We start from the raw sequence: 23522 nt of genomic DNA, 5'->3' as shown, positions 1-23522 counted from the left end.
TAACTGCAAGCAGGCCAGATATCATGTTTTCCGTTTTCAATGCGCACGATATAAGGCTAATCCTAAACTTTGACATCTTATTTCTGTCAAAAGAATTTTTCGGTATCTCAAAGGCAGCCCAAAACTGGGTCTTTGGTATCCGAAAAATTCTGAATTTGATCTATATGCTTTTGTTGTCAATAATTATAGGGGTTGTGAGCTTAACAAGTAATCAACTTCTGGTGGGTGTCAATTTCTTAGAGACCGGCTGGTGTCATGGCAGTGCAAGAAACAACACACCGTCTCAACCTCAACAGCAGAAGCGGAATACGTAGCTGCTTTTTCCTGTTGTTCTCACGTTATCTGGATACAACATCAGCTCATGGATTATGGTTTGAATTTTCTAGAAACCCCTATCTTCTGTGAGAATGAAGTTTGATATGTGCATAATTGGTTCATATTAAGTATACATTATTATTCATTTATTAGCTAAATTATTGCATATTATGGACAAAAGGTACCTAAAAGTGTTTAAATTATGTTTTTCAATCCAAAGATGAAGCTCGGAAGCGAAATGAAGCGGGAGAAACAGTTAGAAGATCGAGGATGAAATAAAGAAGAAAAACACTAAAAATGGCAATGACTCGGCGAGTTAGATCGACTACTCGGCGAGTCCAATCGAAGAATCGAAAAGATAATGACTCAGGATCCCAGAGAGTTATCACAATACGGGGAATGTGAGAGGGACTCAACGAGTCACCACCTGACTCAACGAGTCGATTTGTATATATAAAGATAATTCCTCAGAACGATAGGGGGAGTTTTGGAACGATTCAGGAGAGTTTAGTTGCGATTGAGAAGGCAGAAAAACCCTAGAAGACGACGAAAAAAGCTAGAATTCAATCCCGGAGAGTAATTGAGGCAAAATTTCATCATTCCACTTATTCTTTTGTTTTATCATTATGGTTAAGCAATTTAACTTTGTTTGTTTGCTGTTATTTACTTCAATTATGAGCTAAAACCTTTAGACTTTTGTTTGGGGATACAAAGTTGACAATATGGTTTGATTGATTGGTAGGATTAATTCTAAGTTGGTGAATTTTTGTTATTTTAGCTTGCTAAAGAACCTTGTGTGTGAATAATAATTAATTTTCTGTTAATAGGAAGATAATTGATTAGCATGAACATCTATTAATTATTAACCTCATATGCTATGTGATCACTATACCATATGTCTAGGATTAATGAATATGAAACTAGAATTAATAAGAAAATTGAGTAAATCCATGTGCAAGCTTGTAAGATGACCATCAAATAAGAATTTAATTAAAAGAATAAATTAGTTAACTATTGCAAGTCTAACTTAACCCGAATAATTAATCTAGTGAATTTAATTAAATTAGACAATTGGCCACTGTTTAAGTTAGCTTATTTGCTAAGGATTAGGGTAGTGAATACGAATCTAATCACTTGAATCGGTAACCAACGAAAGAATTAATCCATTGCACCATTACCTTCAAATCAACCATAGAATCAACCAAGTTGAACTAAACAGAAGTTCCTTTTTAATTATTGAATCTAGTTAAGTCTTTATTTTCTAGTTCTTAAATTAGTAATAGTTAGTAAGTTTCTAGTCTTGTAAAACTAGAGAAAACCCTTACTTATTAATTAACTTAGATAAAATTAGTTTTTAATTATAATTTACCGTTCCCTGTGATCGATACCCTGCTTATTTAGCTATACCACAATTGATAGGTTCACTGCCTTTTGTGCGTTATTAGATAATTAAAAGTAGGTTTAAAACTAAGTGAGTTTGCACACATCAAGTTTTTGGCGCCGTTGCCGGGGAACGGTTCTAAAACTAATATTAAATTCTAGTTTAATCGATCCTTTGTGTGGGATTTATCTTACACAAAGTTACTTACAAAGTAATTCAGTAAGTAGAATTAGTTTCAATAAAATTCTGTTTTTAGGATAACTAGAAATGTTTTTTAGTTTTTGCCTTGAACTCGCCGAGTGCATTCGAGCAGACTCGGCGAGTACATCGTTGTTTCAGTTTTAATTTTTTATTTCATTTTTGTTCTTTTTACATGTTTTGTTTCTTTTGTTTTGTTTGTTTAGAGTTGTTTCATGACCCGAGGATCTAATACACCTCTGGTCCCCCCTCTTGAAGACCCGGAATCCGCGCTAAGGAAGAGCAAGGGCAAAGCCGTTGGAGAATCCGCTTCGTCAAAGAACTCGCCACTTAAAAACTTAAAGTCCGTTTTTAGCAAGAAGAAGAGTAGCAAATCTGGAGCATCCAGTGCCTCGTTGACAGTTGAAGAACCAATTCCAGAAGATATCGAGTACGAGACCGAGGAAGAAGAAGAGCATACTTACGAGCACGAAACCGATTCCGAAGAAGAGTTAGCTATCACAATGGCTAACATTGATGAAGTCCCCATGGGGGAATGGAAGAAAAGGATGCGTGATGACACTGGGTCGGGACTTGTGCAACCCGCAATTCCCGCGACCGCTACTTTCGAACTAAAAGGCCATATTCTCGCCCAACTCAAGGAGATTCCTTTTTACGGGAAGGATCACGAAGACGCTTACAAGCACTTGGACGAAGTGAATGATGTGGCCGATTACTTCAACATACCGAATGTTCCACGCAAGACCCAGCTTCTTCGCATGCTTCCTGTCACATTTAAAGGAGCTGCAAAAGATTGGTTAAAGTCACTTCCTCCCGAATCGGTCACCACATGGGCCAAGACGAAAGAAGAGTTCATAGACCATTTCTGCCCGCCCTCCAAGATAGCCAAGCTAAAGAAAGCCATTGCCAACTTCGAGCAACAACCCGGAGAATCTCTTTATGAAGCTTGGGAAAGGTACAAGAGCTTACTTAGAAATTGCCCACACCATGACCTTAATAGCCAATAAGAGGTCTCCATCTTCTATGATGGAGTTAATGTCACCACAAGGCAATTGCTTGGTTCTCAAGGCCCGCTCACAAAGAAGGCGCCCCCGGTAATTAAAGAATTAGTTGAAGAATTCTCTAAGCACTCTAGAGAATACCACAATCCGAGAAACGAAGTAAGTCGGGGGGTAGTGAACGCGGCAAATGATAGCATGGCGGCGGTGATAGCTAAGCTTGATAGTCTAGATCGAAGAATGACAAAAATGGATCAAACAATCTATGCTATTAGGATGCGAAAATTGTAGAGGGCCCCATCTCACAAAGGATTGTGATTTGGATGAGAATGGAAATAAGAAAGCTCAAGTCTTCTATTCAAGTGGCGATCGATATGATGAAAATTGGCGGAAACCTAAGAAGGAATGGCTACCATACGAAGAGTATAAGAAGGCAAAGGAGGAGAAATACAAGCAGAAGGAGAGGGGACTATACCAAAAGGAAGAACCGGTAGAAAAGAAAGCCGATTTAGAAGAGTTATTCACTACATTCATAGCCGCGTCCGAAAAAAGACACAATGATCACGATGCTGCCATACACGAGACCAGAAACATGCTAAGGAATCAGCAAGCATCAATTCTCAACATTGAGAAACAGCTGGGGCAGCTTGCGCATCAAGTGAATGATCGAAGACCGGGTCAACTTCCAAGTAACACCGAACCCAATCCAAGAATGGAGAATGTAAGTGTAATAACCTCCAGCAGTGAAGAAACATTTATAGAAGCACTGAGAATCTCCAAGAAGAAGGCAGAAAAGGTAGAAGAATCAGACCCAGCAAAACCCGATCCGACTCGCCGAGTCACTCCGTTGGACTCGACGAGTCCATGCGTAAATGATAAAACTATCAGTTCTTTGAAGCCTTATAATCCTCCTCTGCCATACCCAATCAAAGCCATGCCTGCAGAAAAAGTAGAAGCATACAGAACCTTCATGAAGCATGTTAAAGCTTTACAAGTTAATGTGCCATTTGTGGAAACAATGCTCCAAACACCTAAGTACTTCAACTTGCTTAAGGGCCTTTTTGCTGCTAGGAAAGATTTGGCTGAAGTCGCGGAAATATTGATGAGTGAGCTACCTGAAAAAAAGGGTGATACGGGAAATATTATGATTCCGTGCCAATTTGGTAATGAAGTTTTCACCCGAGCATTAGCTGATTCGGGGGCAAGCATCAATCTGATGCCTTTTTCGTTTTTTAAGAAGTTGAATTTACCAGAACCAAGGCCGGTGAATATGAAGATCCATTTGGCGGACAAGACGATAATTCATCCACAAGGCGTTTGTGAGGATCTCCTTATAAAAGTTGACAAGTTTATTTTTCCAGTAGACTTCGTGGTAGTTGATATGGAAGAAGACCCCGAGATTCCAATTATTTTGGGGAGATCATTCTTGAACACCGCGTGTGCTTTAATTGATATATGTGAGTCTACATTGACATTAAGGGTGGGTGATGAGTCTGTAATGTTTAAAGCTATTCCAGAAGCCAAGCAAGAAGAAGAAAAGAATGAAGAAATCTCATTTATCCAATTGGATGATGAGATATTACAAAAAGAGCTTGCACTTTTGCTAAAAGAAAATCCAAGCAAGTTTTTGATACACTCTGAAGAAGATGGAGATGTTAACAAGGACTTGGAGGAGTTAGAAAGCTACTGGAAGGAGCCAACTCAGAAAACACCCAAGAATTGATGGAACCCGATCAGACTCGCCGAGTCACTTTAATGGACTCGACGAGTCCAGTCGAATTTGACAGAGACTTGGCCGACTTAGGTCTGTTTGTTACTAGTTCTTCACATACCTTGGATTTAGATATTATTCATGATTCTTTAGAAGAAAAAACAGCAGAAGGAGGAATGGGAATGAAAGTTCAATACGCCGATGTAGCATGTCTTGATACGATTTCGTTTGAAGATGGGTTGAGCACGGGAAAGGATGAAGAGACAAAGGAAAGGAGGGTGGAAGTTGATCAACCATTCACTACCAAACCTAAAGCACGAACCATCACGAAATATGAAGTAATTAAATTTAAAGAGAAGGAGGTGCAAGAGAAGGTGAAAAAGAATGGGGTAAAGAAGAAAAAGAGGAAAAGGGAAGCCCAAGCAACTGAGGATGATGCTGTGAAAAAGAAAAGAGATGCATTGAAAAGGGCTTACAAGAAGAAGATTCACGCTTACAAGACCAAGTACAAACCACAAAAAGTTAGGTGTGCGTTCCCGATGCTCGAAGATGACGAAACGTAGATGGGAAGAAGTCTAGCTACTGACTCCTTAAAAAGAAGCGCTTGACGGGAGGCAACCCGTTGTTTAGAGTTTGCTTTCTTTTACTTTTGATTTTTTGGTTTTGTTTGATTATTTTTTCTGAATCATCAAACATGTCTGCTTGAGAATATGCATGGACTAAGTGTGGGGTGAAATGAAGATTCTTTTCTAAACAAATGATAAAATTTTAAAAAAAAAATTTAATGGTTTGCAAGACACTCGCCGAGTCTGACCATGACTCGACGAGTCCATTTAGAATTCAGAAGGAAGTATCATCGCGACCAGACTCGCCGAGTCTGACCCTGAATCGACGAGTCGGTCTTATTCACAGAAAAAAAAATATATTAACTTTTACAATCGGTAATTAGGGTTTTCACCCTAAAGTTATCAGTTTTCTTTCACACACACTCGTCGTGCCTCCTTTTCTCTCCAATTTCTCAAGCATTCATCTTTTTCCTTCAATTATTCTTCGAATCTTTCAAGTACCATCTCAAAAGGTAATGAATTTCTTCTTGTTTTCTGTTAAGAACATGATTATAAGGCTATCTATGATAGAAATTGCATGAAAAAACCCGTTTTTGAAAAGTAGTAAATTTCTAGGGTTACTTTCCATATATTCCATCATGGGAAGAGGTGATAAGTGCAAGAAGAAGTGGTGCGGGAGGAAGTGGAGCAGGGCTAGATGATCATGATGATGATGAGGATTAGTTTCATTGCGATTTTTTTTTAAAAAAAAACAATCTTTTTATTTTTGTGTTTGTTTTTATTTGGTTTGTTTTTAAAACTTGCTTTTTACTGTTTTATTTGATGTTTGATGCTTTGACAATTTTTCAGAATTTAATTAGGAGTGCTAGCTTCAAAAGGGTTTAGAATCATAGAATCAAAGTGAGAAAGAGAGTCAAGAAAGAGGAGCATTAGAGTTAAAGTATTGAGTCCGGTCCTTAGAGATGTTGGCAAGGGAGTCTAGAAGTGAATAGAAAGTATAGCGAGTTTATTGGAAGCTGGATCAGATGCAGAATGCTATTATTTTTATTCAGTGACCAACTCGTCGAGTGCATTAAGCTGACTCGACGAGTCGCCCTTAATTCTCAAAAATCCGAATATTTCCCGAAGTAACTCGACGAGTCTGGTAAATACTCGACGAGTCGTTTGGTTTCATGTCGAAGGGGCTGCTACTTTGATGTTGATTAGAGTACCACTTGACTATCTATTCTTTCTATATTGATTCCTGAAGATCTTACACTGTTTTTCTGCGTATTTGGAGCGACCCACACGAGATTTGACACCCAAGGCATGGATGAGATGTTACCATGTCTAAAGTCAATTGAAGTTGGAGCTAAAATGCAAGTGACCAACCTATCCACTACTATCCCAGGGGAGTTTGTTCCAATTCCCTTTTTATTCTCTTTTTATGTTTTTATCATAATATGCAATGAGGGCATTGCATAAAATAAGTGTGGGGTAGGGGGTTGGTTACATATTAGAAAATTTAGAGTCTTAATTTAGGTTAATTTTAAATTTTTTGCATACCAAAAGTATTACTTAGGATTTAATTTAGAAAATTTTGGTAAAAGTGAAATTAGGATCCCATGTTAGAGTTGTGTTGATAATTGCATGAAGACCCAAATGTTATTTGAGCCTAAACACGTTATAATGCATTTGTGTCTTCCTTATTCTAGTGAAATCATGGGACAAAAACACGACCCTGCTCGGCCCGAGGGATGCAATATGTTTAGCAGCCTAAACCTGAAATGTATCCAGGAAGATTGTTATCGTTAGCCAATAAAGGTTGAGATTGAGTGCCCCTGCTTAAGCATGTAGGATTTTGAGTGAAAAAAGTGAGTTACATGTTAAAAAAAATAATTACAAGAAAAGTTGAGGAATTTTTGGAGCATCAAAGTTAAGTATGAAATTAGAAGATCAAAATTCCAAAGATTCAAAAGTTAGAGATACCAAAAATCAAACAATAAAGGTGGTGACTTCAAAGAGATCAAATATCAGATTACCAAAGGAAGTGAAGAATTCAAAAGAGATCCATAGTGGTATCGAAAAGTTGTAATTCTAGATTATGTATGCTTGGGTTGCTCAATTAAAAACACCTTGAGGGTAAGAGGTTTTCTGAGGATGGATTTGGAGGGTTGCATAAAATGAGCATAGTTCGGGATGAGTGGGCAAGTGTTTATGAGGATTGTGAGTATTTGGAGTATGGGAGGTCTTTAGGAAAATTTTAGACACAAATGCATGCGTTGCGGTCTTGGCATAATGGCTGGGTTAGATTGGAGTTGTCATATGTGATTCTAATATGTTTAAAATTTAGTTTTGCTTGGGGGCAAGCAAAAGAAAAGTGTGGGGTATTTTGATATGTGCATAATTGGTTCATATTAAGTATACATTGTTATTCATTTATTAGCTAAATTATTGCATATTATGGACAAAAGGTACCTAAAAGTGTTTAAATTATGTTTTTTAGTCCAAAGATGAAGCTCGGAAGCGAAAGGAAGCGGGAGAAACAGTTAGAAGATCGAGGATGAAATAAAGAAGAAAAAAACTAAAAATGGCACTGACTCGGCGAGTCCAATCGAAGAATCGAGAAGATAATGAATCGGGATCCCAGAGAGTTATCACAATACGGGGAATGTGAGAGGGACTCGACGAGTCAATTCGTATATATAAAGATAATTCCTCAGAACGATAGGGGGAGTTCTGGAACGATTCAGGAGAGTTTAGCTGCGATTGAGAAGGCAGAAAAACCCTAGAAGACGACGAAAGAAGCTAGAATTCAATCCCGGAGAGTAATTGAGGCAAAATTTCATCATTCCACTTATTCTTTTGTTTTATCATTATGTTTAAGCAATTTGACTTTGTTTGTTTGCTGTTATTTACTTCAATTATGAGCTAAAACCTTTAGACTTCTGTTTAGGGATACAAAGTTGACAATATGGTTTGATTGATTGGTAGGATTAATTCTAAGTTGGTGAATTTTTGTTATTTTAGCTTGCTAAAGAACCTTGTGTGCGAATAATAATTAATTTTCTGTTAATAGGAAGATAATTGATTAGCATGAACATCTATTAATTATTAACCTCATATGCTATGTGATCACTATACCATATGTCTAGGATTAATGAATATGAAACTAGAATTAATAAGAAAATTGAGTAAATCCATGTGCAAGCTTGTAAGATGACCATCAAACAAGAAGTTAATTAAAAGAATAAATTAGTTAACTATTGCAAGTCTAACTTAACCCGAATAATTAATCTAGTGAATTTAATTAAATTAGACAATTGGCCACTGTTTAAGTTAGTTTATTTGCTAAGGATTAGGGTAGTGAATACGAATCTAATCACTTGAATCGGTAACCAACGAAAGAATTAATCCATTGCACCATTACCTTCAAATCAACCATAGAATCAACCAAGTTGAACTAAACAGAAGTTCCTTTCCAATTATTGAATCTAGTTAAGTCTTTATTTTCTAGTTCTTAAATTAGTAATAGTTAGTAAGTTTCTAGTCTTGTAAAGCTAGAGAAAACCCCTACTTATTAATTAACTTAGATAAAATTAGTTTTTAATTATAATTTACCGTTCCCTGTGATCGATACCCTGCTTATTTAGCTATACCACAATTGATAGGTTCACTGCCTTTTGTGTGTTATTTGATAATTAAAAGTAGGTTTAAAACTAAGTGAGTTTGCACACATCAAAGTTGCAATTCAAATTGCCAAAAATCCAATCCAACACTCGAAAACCAAGCACATCGACATCAAAGTGCATTTTATCAGAGATTGCTATTAGCATTCGCTCATTCGGTTGGAACACGTTCCCATTACTAATATTGTGGCTGATCTGTTCACAAAACCGTTTAACAAAGCTTCATTCGATGTGCTTATGGGATTTTTAAAAATGATACGCTTTGAGGACTAATTTTTAATTCTAGGTTAGTTTAAATTTCTGCATTTACTTTTCATTTTCACCCATGCACAAATTTAGAGGGAGAAGTAAACAAAAAAATCCAAACAAAAATTAAAAAATTTAAAAATAGTGTTCTTTCAGTAGCGTATCTATGTAAGTGTTGTGATCGGAAGTGATATGTTCTGGTGATAACAGACAATTTGAACTTGTGTAATGTACGAAGATTGAATCGTCTAGGCTCGGTGTTTGATGTGATGGTAGGCACGAAATTTAAATGGACTTGACTAGGTACAAATGAACTTAGGGAATCTAGAGACTTGACAAATCTTAACCTAGATAGTTCCATTTAGCCTGACAATACGACGCTCGGGTAGGTTGAGTAGGGAGATATACATGGGAATCTGCGGATTACACTAAATAATCTGTATCTAGAACCGTGGTTTAACTTTTTTCCTCGATGTACGGACTCTGTCCTTAATTCCGGTATTGATGGGGCGACTGGGGAATTCTGATAAATTAGGTCTGTAGAAGGTTATTTTCTTGCTTTCTTTCTGTTAGTCATATGTTGCCTCCTTTGTGTGATCGAAAGATCCAACCTGGACTGCAGCATATGCAACTCTATCTCTCTGCATCCTCTATCTATGAAATTCTTCCTATCTGTTAGGCATATGTTGTCTCCTTTGCGTGATCGAAGGATTCGACCTGGTACACAACATATGCACCATTCTACTTCTCAATCCCACTAAATTTGGTTAGTCGTATGTTAATCCCTCTGTGTGATTGGAAGAGATCCGACCTGGGTGTACAACATATGCATTCTAAATCTGACTTCTCCCATAATAATTTTCTGCTCATCTAAAGTAAGGAGTATTCTGGAAGTCCTTGATTATTGGGGTATATCAGGAAGTGGGAAACATAGTGTAGTACAACTAAAATTGAACAACTAAAATGTTGTCTGTAGATATCGCTGCTTGATTTAGGTGGACAACAATATCCATGGTCGTCGTCAGGTGAATGGTCCCTTAGGAATATTATCTAGGAACATAGGGTCACAAGTCTTGTCACTGGTAGTATATCCTAAATCTGTTACAGTCTTTTGTGTTTAAGTGGACCACAATACCGGCGATCGACCAGATCTAGACATGAAGGTTGAGGGACTGATAAACAGATTCAGGTTGTCCAATAACTTTAATCCCATAATCACAAAAAATTTATTAGCATTAGTGAAAATGATATTAGTGTTAATTCATTTTTATTTAATTTTTATTTCTTATTTTTATTTTTATTTTTATTTTTTATTTTTACTAAAATCAAAATTAAAAATTAATCAATTAATTTTAGTTTAATGTTAGAAGTTTATTTTATTTTATTTTCATTTTTTATTTTTATTTTATCTCATTTTATTTTCTAAGTCCTTAAAATGTATTATTTTTTAAATTTTTTTGGGTATTTAACTTTATTTTAAGGCATTTTGGGTTGCAGCCCATGGTTTTTGGAGCGAGTACTTGGGTTCGGGTATATAACCCGTTTGTATGGCTGTAAACACTTCCAGTTCATTCTTCTTGATTACGGCCGTAAACTCACCCGAATTCTCTGATTTACTGTTCATCGATCCATCCTACTTGTGTTTGATTCTCGAAAATTGAGTGTTTACTATTGTAGGTATGAACATTCTGACCACCAAGAAGCTATTCTAACTCGAAAATGACCCTGAATCGAAAGATTTTTGAAGAAACTGCACAAATCGTCGTTTACGGCCCGATGAAGGGTTTATGGTCATTGAAGGGTTTACGGCCGTAAACTCTAAACCTGACCGTAAACTCAATTTTTTAATAAAAATTAATTTTAACACTTAATCAAAAATTAAAGCTTAATTAAATTGTTTATAGAGTAAAAATTATTCTTTGTTGTTCAAATAATTTGTTTTCTTACTTGGCTTGGTTAAGTGCGGATCGAAATGGCTGAACTAAAATTTGCTGACAGTCACAACATGGCCATCTTTCTCGTTCACCCTCCAGCAGCACATGGTGACTTCAAGCCAATGATCCGTGGGTTGAAGAATTGTTGTTTGGCTCCTGCGTTGACTCTCAATCCAGTGATATTCCAAAGCCACATCAGAGAATTCAGGAACACTGCAACAATTAATCAGGAGGAAGATGGTTCAAAATCCGTTGAAGCCAATGTCAAAGGATGCAAAGTCGTAGTCATGGAGCAGATCATTCAGGAGATGCTAAGAATTGAAGATCAACCAGGTCTTCCCACTGAGATCACAATGGATTCAGCTCAAGAAATTATAGACCAGATGGGATATGAAGGAGAATTCCCTCCTACTATCAAGAAGCTATTACCTCCATACTGGAGGTTTCTAGCTCATGTTTTTGTGAGCTGCATTTCAGGGAGAAGATCTGGGGCAGATGAGATCTCTCTACGGAATATTGGTGCCATCACTGCTCTGGCTGCAGGACTTGAATTCAACTTCTCCAAGTGTATTTTGGATGAACTTGTGGAGAACCTTAAGGGAAAGAAAAGGGGCAAATTCCTCACATATCCAAGGTTTCTCCAAGTGATCATCAATGAGCAACACCCACAGATTGAAAAACCCAGAGAAACTCTTGATGTGAAGTCCCTTGGGTCGAACACAATTGGCTTAATCAAACAAAATTAGAAGGGTAAATTCATGTTTCAAGGAATGTATCCATTAGTGAAGTTGGGGCATTTTCATAGCTAAGTGATTCATCCGAAACTGAAGAATCTTCTGATCACTTAGAATCTGAAGACGATGCGATAACAGTGTCTGAGCATGAAGATGAAAGAGTTCCTCCTGTTGCAATTGTAGCAAAGGAACATGACAACTTTACAAACATGGAAGTACAAAGTGACTTTCAAGAGAGTGTGAATACAGGTGGTGATGGTTAAAATGATGGTGAAGAAGATGGTTTTGAAGGTGATTACTCAATCTTTGGTGGTGGTTTGTCTGGATCAGGAAATTTTAACTTGCCTGAACCACATGATCTTGATATGAAATTTGAGTTTGGGAATAATTATTGTCCTTCAAACGAGGAGCTCGACTCGTTCTTTGACAACATCGATGAAGTTGCTCATCCAGCAACAGAGACCAGGGACGTAGAAAATGTTCAAGAAGTGATGCCTCTTGTCTCCAATCCAATGGCCAGTGCTACTACTGTTATGGACATAACATCAAGGATTCCTCCCCTAAATGTTGATGTTCCTACTTCTATGCCAGTGGTGAGTGATACTCAGACGACTCTGACCTCCCAGCCTCCAGTTAAAAGGAGAAGACTCAATCCAAGGCCGGGAGTACTTGTTAGAGAACAGACGTCGCCAGTTCAGCCTGCAATCACTACATCTACCACTACTACAACAATTCCAACGGTTCCATCAGTTCCAATCAATGAAAGATCAAGATCAACTTTTGAAGCAGGGAGTTCTTCAGCTCCTGGAGGTTCCTCCCTACCACGTCCGGATCATGATCTCGCTTCTGAGAGACTTGCTCAGGTCTTGGCAGCACAAGAAGCTTCAATCTATCCTCATCATGGAAAAGGCATATCTATTGAGGAAGGCAGATCAAGGGGAGCTGAACCTTCCAACGTAAAGCTCAAGATTGAGATTGGGAGGCTGAATCAGATAATCATTGAGAAAGATGTCTTGATAGATCAACATGACATTCATCTTTCTGAAGTTGAAGCTGACAATAGAGCCAAAACAAAGCAAATAACTGATCTCCAAACTCATCTTGGATCCTTAACTGCATGCTACTTTGATTTAAAGAACAAGATCTTTCAAGAATTTTTTGATAGATTCAAGACCCCTAGTTATCAGCCAGCCTTTACTGAAGGTCCTTCCCGTGACCCTATCCATCCTCCTCAAAACGACAACCATGTGGACCGACCACCTCCAAGAACCACACAAATTGTCAATCGATTTGATTCTGAGCCTGTCAATGCCAATACTCGAATCACTATCAAAAAGGCCAAAAGAAAAGTTATTGCTAAAAAGAAAGAAGGATGGTTGCTTAGGAAAAACTCTGATGTGAATCGAAGTGGAGACCAGCATCGATTCACATTAACTGATCTTGAAAAACGGAGATTTGGAGACAAGTTTGGAAATAGATCGGGAATTAAAATGTGGGGATATCATGCTGATTTGAAATTGTGGTTGGCGAAAAGGAAATCTGGCGCTCCTGAATATTACAAGAGTACTCACAACTTTTTCTCTTAGACAAAATTCGATCTTACAGAGCTTTCAAATGCTCCATTTTACAATCTCTCCAACGATCCTCAGGCGACAAATTTCAAGCTCTTCCTGGAAAAACAAGTACAATAAACGTTTACTAGAATGAAAACAACAAATTCCCTTATCAGAAGAGACACGGAGGTGATCGACCCCAGAACCAATGAGCCAATGAAGATTGTGTTGTGGCCCGCTATTAATCAATTGAAAGAAATTCCCATTCCTCAACATTATCGGGATGGATTTCTGGATAACATGGAATTCTAGGTTTTTGACGAGGTTACAACCACTGCTATTATCAAGTTTATAGACAGTGACACTGTTTATCGACTTTTCGAAGCTAAGGATCTTCTAAGGTTCAGGGAGAGAGATATTCACACTTTAGCACAGCATCAAATTATCTGTAAATCAGAGATCATGGAGGCAGCTGCTAAAGAGTACACGGGGATGGTCGCAAGGATCATTGAAAACAGGCTTTGGATGGGGGATTTGGAGATAACAGATGTAAGGCTGTTGCAGAATCCTTGAGAAGAGAAGACCAAGCTTATGCTAGCCACAAACCAAGGGGGAGATTGATAGGTCACTGTCTAGTGGTTTGGGCTAGGCATTCATCTATATAGGTCTTGGTAGTGTCTTGTTCTTATTTGATGTAATAGTTGGTAGTTTGTATGTGTTTATGACTAGATTGGTGTTCACGGCCGTGAACTAGTTTACAGTCGTAAACGTGTGTACGGCCGTAAACTAGTTTACGACCAGTTGTTCCTATATATAGTATGCGTCAGTTTTCTGTCAGAGGGTGACATATCTCAGTCTGTTTACGGTCATGTGTGTGTATCCATGGTGTACTAGACGTTTTTGTGATATAAATGTATGCATGCTTGGTTTTATCCTTCTTCTACTCAGTCTTACTTTGTTTGATTGCTATTTGTTTGATCACTGGTTTGGATCCTCATATTTAGGACCTTACACTCGGCGAGTTGAGTTTGATTTTCCCGATATTTCAGAGAAACGAAGGAACTCGACGAGTTGCATAGATGCACTCGATGAATTGGGTCAACCTGGTATGTTGACTCGAGTGTTGACTTCCGTTAACTTTTAGGGTTTGGTCAAGTCATGGATTATTGAGATCATGGAGGGGTAAAATGGTCTTTCACCCTCTCCAAGAAAAAAGAGTTAACTTAACATCTTGAGGTTGTTATTATGATTGTTAATTAGAGGTGGTTATGTATATTGTCACAACCGTCAATTTTGGTCAAGATAAGTCAGCAAGTCAACACGGTCAACTTAGCTAACACTCATATGTTAGGGCTCACTCTACATTTTCTAATGTACAATTTTCTATCTTAATAAAAAATATCACTCAGGAGTTTTATATATTCAACAATCTAAACCCTAAATAGGGTGAGTGATGTAGTAACTCGATAATACTCAATTATGTATCCTTTGGGATGTATAATACTCATAAACAAGGTGTAGTGGAGTTTACAATCCTAACACTACGAGGAAAAACCATAACAAAGGCTATAAATAAAAATCTCTCTCAACCTCTTTCTCTCTAAACCCTCTCTATCTCAAATCTCTCCCAAATATCTCTTTGTATCTTAAATCTCTCTCAAATATCTCTTTGTATCTCAAATCTCTCTCTATATCCCAAATCTCTCCCAAATATCTCCCATTTCCCTCTCAACTTTTTATAAACATTTGTACCATCACAATCCCTTCCTTTGTTGAAAACAGCTCAAAACGGAAGGAGAAAACTCAAAAGGACATGCCCATTTCCGAATACACTATTGATTTCCGGAGCCTCTTCGCTCAGTTCGAAACCCTCTTAGTCCGGAACACCTTCTCAAGAAATGGACAATCTCGCTCTGGAATACCCTCCCATCCGGACAATTTCGCTCCGGGAGCCTTCTGATTCGGAACTATCTAGTTTTGGCTTCAGAACCCTCTCAACTGGGTAATCTCGCATGTTCCGGAAGCCTTGCACGCTTCGGAGCTTTTTTCACCTGACAGTCTCGCATTCTCGGAAGATGATGCCCTCCAGAACCAATGCCACTTCGGAAGCTGCTGATCGACTCTGGAACCCCTTGAATTCACTCCGGAACCTCCTGACCACTCCGGACCCCTCGCATATCCGAACCCCACTCCGTATTTTTTACCATTTCGGACCTTTTTGTAATTTTATGAGATTTTCACGCCAGAAATTTCCTCAAACTCATATTCTTCATAAATTAAACCCTTTAAACTCCTATTTTATGCCAAATTTGAAGCTTTAAATCACATTTTCATAAAATAATTCCTAAAGTTATATTATTTTAATCACCCACTTGCCCACTTGTGATGTCACTTGATTGGTTAAAACTTACCTTCCCAAAGTGATATTACACATACCTAGGTAAGTGTCACTTCTCATTTTCTCATCCCATCTTTCCTTCATTTATATACACGAAATTAGGACCAACATCATTTACACCAACAGTTGAACCACCAATTCTCTCTACACACCAAACACTTGCTCTTTCATTTCCTTCCAAAAATCAAAGATCAAACATTTCCTGGAGCTTTGTTCTTCAAGCCATTTCCTTAAGAAATTTTGAAAGTTCTTTTCATTTTATCTATTGTTTATTCAACACGTTAATTATAAAAGTTTTTTTTCACAAAAACCGACAAAGGAAGACTTTTAAAAAATAACAAGATTATTTTTAGTTCATAACAAAACCACACCATCATGGATCCATTTATAGATGTTAGAATGAAATAAAACCAACCATAGGATGTTTTAGAGATAACCTTTGAAGCCTTTGAACCCACTTGGTTTTGGGGTGTTGATGAAGATAACAAAAGATCAAAGAGTATGATCTTCTCTACAAGTATCCACCATCAAGAGTAAGGCACTTGGAATGCTAGTTCCTTCTTGTATTCTTGAGTGTATTAAGCCTTTAAGTGCTTAAATTTGATAAGCACTAAAGGAGACAACTCAAGAGGGCTTCTAATCACCAAAGTAAAGCACCAAATTTCATAAGAATAAAGGTCTTCTTATACACGGTTTTGGAGAGAAAAAGAAGGAAGAAGAAGAGTTTCACTCTTGCAAAAATTCTAGCCTAATACATCTCTTATATAGCCCATGAAAAGTAAGGCCTAACCATTAAAATACTCTAAAGTAATGGCTAGCCTTTAGAAGCATGGGAGATAAAGCATGGAAAAGAAACCTCCATATTTTAATATTTTAGGCCTTACCTTTTAAAAGGTAAAGATTCTTTATTTTTTATAAACTCCAAGTTTATAAAATATAAACTGTCTTTAGGTAAAAGACAAAAGAATCCAACTAGTCCAAAATGTTATGCATGACTTATTAATTCATATCATATGAAATAATAACTAGTAATACTCTCTTATAATTATTATTTTCATAAAATAATAATTATTCCCTAATTAAAATACAAGAATTGATATTATTTATTAATAATCATATTAATAATAAATATACAAAATATGCCAACTTGATAAAGGTGTGACCCTACAAGATCATATATTATTAGCAATATCACTCCACAATGATTCTTGGGCATATAGATCCAACAATCTCACACTTGCACAAGATTCATTATAGACTAACATAGACAGTAGTAGATGTCTAGCAACGGGCAAATGCCCCTAACAACATATGAAGGGTGTCATCTCATCAACAGCCAATTCCAGAAGCTCTAAGCTGCAATTGTTACTAAAGGTCTGGTATCAATTATTCTTTTGTCTCAGATATCATGTCGAACATGAGATATGGATCGCGATCAATCTCATTTATTGTTCAACTTTAACTAAGGCCTTAGATGTCATGCTCTCAACGAATAAGAGGGACAAATGCCATCTTGACTACATACACCCATCAATGTAGTTCATGTCATACCCAACGATGGCCCTTATGACTGCCCCTTTATGAAACAGCGGTAAACCATGTCAAAGAAAAACAATTCCTACATTTCAAGTCCCAAATATGTATCTCAGGTCTAAGAATACAAATATCATCTTGACTACATACGCCTATCAATGCAGTTCATGTCATACCCAACTATGGCCCTTATGACTGCCCCTTTACGAAACAACGGTGAACCATGTCTAAGCACAACTATCCCTACATCTCAAGTCCCAAATATGTATATTAGGTCTAAGATTAAAAAGATACAACCTTGATCAAAAACATCACTCTTGACTACGATCCATAAAGAGGTTTTGATGCAGGTCAAGTCCAATACTTATTCTCCCAATCAAGTACTTATGAAGTTGGTAGCAGCTCTTTGCCATTCTCATATCCATGAGAATCCACCAATTCACTCATATTAGTCTTACTTCATAGATGCTCCCACAACTATGAACGACTATGGACATTTAGAATAACCTAGTTATTCAAGGATTAAACATGCTAATATAGAACACAACAATTATTTATTGTAAGACTCATATCCAATATATCATTCATTATAATATATGTTGCTTTATTGTTCCAATATCCAAATACTAAATTTCAATCAAATACATCTACTTGTATCAACAATGCTCTATAGCACCAGCTTGACTTTCATGCTTTAGCTAATGAAGCAGCTTTGTTAAGTAGATTTGACAAACTTGATTTGTGTAAACCTTGTGAATACAATCATTTTTAGTCTTATATATGACTCATATAAAAAGAAAAACTATTGAGAATGAATTAGATGCTTGAATATGACTTAGATACCAATACTTTCGTAATGGGATTACTAATAGTCATAATGAACTATACATTAAGCATCTTTGTACGTGGTTCTCCAAACCATGAGTCACTCTAGCTCTGATGTGTAACTGTACTTAAAAGCTACATGGAACCACTATCCATGTAATTATCTCTTCATTGATAATGAGGACATGCCCGATTGTGATTGAGAGTCGTCTCAATCTATTTGAAAATTTAGCACATGTGTAACAACTTTAAATATAGCTTTCTTTCAAATACTCCATATATTAGGAATACTTCTCTAGTTCTCGCAAGTACTTTAGAATATTCCTATAAGTCACACAATGACTTGTTCTCGGATTATACTGGTATCATTCGACATGCTCTAAGCATACAACTCATTTGGCCTTTATGCATAATCATGACATATATGATTAATCAATTGCATCAGCATACGGAATATAATCATATTATCTAGTTTAAAAACATTTTCACCAGGATTTTGCTCAAAATCATGTCATGTGGTTTTTGACAAGATAACTCTCTCATAGTCCTTCATCTTAAGCTATTTAAGATCCTTGGCAATTAATGCAATTTTACTTAATCCTTTAAGTTGCCATGATCTATCCATATAGATTCTTATTCCATGAGTTAGTATGTCGACTACATATAAGATTGGGAATGTTATTGCGCTCCCACTAGCTTTGTAGAAAAACACAAGGGTCATATTGATTTATAATTAAATTACACCATGTAATTATCTTATAAGAAAGAATATTTTTACTTTGAGATGTTAGCTTAAATCTGAGAATATTTTCAATCATGTATGGTTTCTACCTTGAAAACTCACTTACTCTTTATAGTGAAAGTATATCGAGGATTAATCAAGCCCATACTTGATAATCGTACATGAATGCATCTCTATGTGTTCTATTAGTTTCTGATCAACCTTTGACCATATTCAACAACAGTTGAAAACTTGCTAGTTCCAAACTATGATGCATTTAATTAATGGTTTTTTAGCTCTTAAAGTTCCATATAAGTCCCACTTAGAAAAATCACTTTCTAATCACCTATCTTAGGAATGACAATTAGTGGGATTAGTAGAAACTTCATCCTAAACAATCATTTAGGATAGTCTACATAAATGTAATTAGTAGATACTAGAGTGGTTAAGCTTATTGTCCAACATGAGCTGAATGACACCACACCTTTTAGATGAGGATAAACCATTTCATCATTAGCCTAATATAATTAATCCACTTGTTTGGTTGGAAATATATATTTAATATATATTTGTTGCAGTGAACATAATTCCAAAATTTTATAAAATAAATAGTTCCTTTAAAACATCATATAATAGACTGCAAGGTCTATTTTTATCCTCTTCAAAAAACTTTTACTATCGACATTCAGCTAGTGGCTAGGTGACCCTATCCTACTAGAGAATTTGAAGGCTACCTCGAATATCAAAAGATAGATTCAAATGACCAGGTGATCCTGTGCCACAAGAAACATACTATTGACAAGTGAGTGTTTTTTTCGGAATGAGTCGTGAATCAATTCCACAATTCCTAAGATGTTCCAAGAAAACTTGGTTAAAAAAAAACTCATTCGCTTTATCACATCGAAAGTTTAATGATGATCTCATTAAGTTGTATTTCAATATTCACTATAAAAGCAATTTGAGCTAATAAAAAGTTTCAACAATAACGAATAAAAGTTGTCAGTGAAATTGATTAAACATGTCACACCCCAATATCGGAACAGCGGAAACGTTCGGGGGTGGAGGACGTCATGTCAAGTATCACGAGATATGTATATGGTAAGCAAGTAATGAACAACCATTTCATTTAGAAAGAAAGTGTTTACAATGTATGTGTTCACAAAACATAGAAGCCATAAACAAATAACAAAACAAGACTTGAAGCTATAATGCTCCATCTTCTAAATCCCCAGCACGAGCACCTATCTAATAGCCTCCTGAGAATACAAGTTATTTGAAAGAAATGATCAGCAATTAAGCTGGTGAGTTCATAAGATTTTAGTGATGTGAGTAAACTGTAAAGTGTTGTTTGAAAATGTATATGTAAAAGTGATGTAAGCTGTAAGTTTTGTTTTGAAAAGTCTGCCTGTTCCTCTAGAAATCCTATATTTCCTTCTTTAATGGAAGTTAAGTAAAATGACACTACAATCCTTTTTATGCATACAAAGTGGGTACAAGTTATATATATATATATATATATATATATATATATATATATATATATATACTTAGAGTAAAAAAACAATCGATTGTGCGCATCTACCCTAAACTCACAACCCAACAGGGAACAGTAAGTAAGGCGGATAGCATACATTCCATTCGTTGTTAGATCGTTGTCATGTATAACCTTGGTGTATTCACTTGTTACTCATGGAGTTATTTGTAATGGTTCCTTTATATCTAATGAAGAGTTCTTTTAAGAAAACCTATATTTCTTATAGTAAAATAATGACTACGGTGATTACTTTTATAATAGCTTTGTTTATACTGCTATATATAATCTGATATCGGGTAGATAGTTAATTGGGGAATCTGCCCTAAGCCCACAATCCAACGAGAACAGGATGTCGGGGGAAAACACACATTTAACTAGCTGTCGGATATTAGTTATATATATAAACATGGTGTATAAACTAAGGTATTATAGAGTTAACTCACTTAAAGCCCTTTTAAAACTGTACTGCTTAATAAAATGGATTAAGCCCTTTCTGGGAAATCTCTATTTTTGTCTATCTGAAACACTAACTTTGATAAGTAAGTTATGTACTAGAAAAACTGTGCTTTGACTCTGTGTTATAACCTGATCCATACTTGGTACCCTTATGATGACTTAATGTATACTAAGCATAAATATATATATATATATATATATATATATATATATATTCGGGTAGATAACAGATTGTGGGAACTCAGTTCAAGACCCTAATCCAACGAGAACAGGCAATGAGGCGGAGAACACACATCCTATTAGCTATCGGAATCTATTAGCATATATGTATCCTATAGTGTATACATTAAGGAATCATAAGATTAGCATTATGGTCCTAACCTTTAAAAGTAGCCTTCTACCAAGACTCGATTGTTTGAAAGTCGTCTTCTACCAAGACTCTAGTGTTATGTAAGCAGCCTTCTACCAAGACTCTACTGTTATGAAAGTAGTCTTCTACCAAGACTCTACTGTTCCTTTGTCAACTGAAAAGTACATTCTCCCTAGTTTATAACCCATCTCGATTAGAGAATAGATCAACCTTCAAGTGTTACTGACACTTTATGAAAGTAATGGGAGAAATGAGTACCCTGATGTCGTTTATAATGACATACGGAGGTACTAGCAACCTAAAAACATATGTGTTTTATTAAGGTCATAATGTGAAAGCTAGAACCCCTACTAACCCGCTCTCATGTATGGAGATTGAGGGAACCATACGCGACCCGGGCAAATTCATGCAAGCCGTGTATTTCACATCAAATATGGATCCTGTCTGCGTGTTATCATGATATAGAAAATTACTTGTTTGTTATGTTCTGTTCTGGTATTGTTGGATTCTCTTCACTGTTTGTTCTGTTATGTTCTGTGTGTGTGCTTCATTGTACTAGAAGTAATGAATAGCATTCTTCTAAACCATACCTATAATAGTTTACAAATGTTCTAACCGGACTGATACTGAAAAAGACTCATTTATCTACAAAGTTATGCTTATACTTTAAAAATGGAGTTTTGTATAACTATAAAGTAACATAACCTTTAAAAGAGTTTTGAAATGTTTTAACAACTTATAAATAACATAAGTAACATTTTGAAAGATGTTTATAACAAACATTTACACAATTATCATTGTGTTCAACTTGTATTCCCCCCCTTAAAACAATTAAAATAGTTAAAAGATTCATTATGGGGTATGAACTCACCTGATGTGGGTGATTCAAACGGGTATGCGTGTAAGGATGAGAAGTTCCACGAATGAAGTCCCGAGACACAATAAGTCCTAAATGACATATAAGGATACATATTGACATAAATATAGTGTTTACAACAACTATATGAAAGGAAACACCTTCCGGGACGAGGAAACACCTTAACCAAGTGTTGGAATCACATGTGATTTAACATAGAAAGGTATAAAGGCACTTAAATGAGTTTACTACCATGAGTTCACGGCCCAAGGGAGTTTACGGCCGTAAACTCATGGTTACTCATGGGTTAGTAAAAGTTTGAAGTCTAGGGGTGATTTAGGGACATTAGCTTTAACCTAGTATGAGAAAGACCACTTCTTTTGGCACTTTTGGGTGTTCACGGCCCAAATGAGTTTACTACCGTAAACTCATGGCCAAATATTCTTATGAGGGTCCTAAAGGTCATAAAGAAGCAATCTAAATTCATGCCTAAGCCCTTGGAAGTGTTTGTGGCATCAAAACACCCCTAACTTGAGTTTTCGGCCCATAGACCATTTGTTCATGTGTTTGCGGCCGTAAACACTTGTGGGTAATGATATTTTAATTTTTTTGGGTTCTAGACACATCATGGTAAAGGGCTATGCTTGTCTCTTGGCTTATGGAAGGCATTTAGGGCATTTTGGCACCCTAAAATGGAGTTCACGGCCCAAGAACTTCCTTGGCCGTGAACTCACTTTTGATCCTTGATTTTTAATGTTTTGGGGATCTAAAACAAGTAATGGTAGTCCCTAGGTTTAGTCCCAAGGCTTGCAGGGACATTGGGCACACTTTGGCCCTTGTAGAGGAGTTTACTCTCCAAGCTGTTCTTGGGCGGTAAACTCCCAAATCTTGTTGTTTTGACTTGATTTTCATGTTATGAAGGCATATAACACACTTATATACACTCTAGGTTGAAGTACTCACAGTTGGGGGTGATCGAGTGAAGATCCTTGAGAGAGAAAATCGACTTTTCTCTAGCTAGAAATGTAACAAATGAATCCAAAATGGCTAAATTTTCTTTATATAGCCTTGAGGGTTTTTGGTTCGAATACCATTTTTGGACTGTAATATTCCAAATTCTTGAAGGTTTGGGCACTTATTGCAACATATTAAACCCTAGTGTACCCTCTCTCCTGATATCCTTTGGAACACTAACCTTAAAACACTCAAACTTATTCCAAAAGTTTGATAGTTAGTTGATATAGATTTGACTTCAATTGTAGTGGATGGTTTTACCGAATGGAAATTTTTGGGTTGTCACAAAACATCTATCACCAAATATTTTCATGGATTGAAAAAGATTACATACATCACTTATGTATAACTCTTTGTCAAGCCTTTTGTTCTTTAACTACTAATAGACAAAGACACTTGTGAATCATCTTCCCATATAAATAGGATTCACATATATCAAATGAATCAAGCTCATTTGCCTTCAAAAATTCCATCCTTTTGAAGTTGGTATATGTATTTCTTATTTATATTG

The 23522-nt window shown here is 36.4% G+C and overlaps 1 non-coding gene across 1 annotated transcript; it reads right to left on the bottom strand.

The window, feature by feature from the left end:
- Nucleotides 1-2781: 2781 nt before the first annotated feature.
- Nucleotides 2782-2888, bottom strand: LOC145096443 (small nucleolar RNA R71). The gene has a single exon (XR_013703852.1). It is a non-coding gene; the product is annotated as a small nucleolar RNA R71 (small nucleolar RNA).
- Between the last annotated feature and the right edge of the window lie 20634 nt (nucleotides 2889-23522).

Source organism: Lactuca serriola, chromosome 3, assembly GCF_051521515.1.
Source record: "Lactuca serriola cultivar US96UC23 chromosome 3, Lser_US96UC23_V15, whole genome shotgun sequence".
Taxonomy (NCBI): Eukaryota; Viridiplantae; Streptophyta; class Magnoliopsida; order Asterales; family Asteraceae; genus Lactuca; species Lactuca serriola.
Note: the sequence above shows the minus strand (reverse complement) of the source record. Positions and strands in the feature narration are given on the sequence as shown.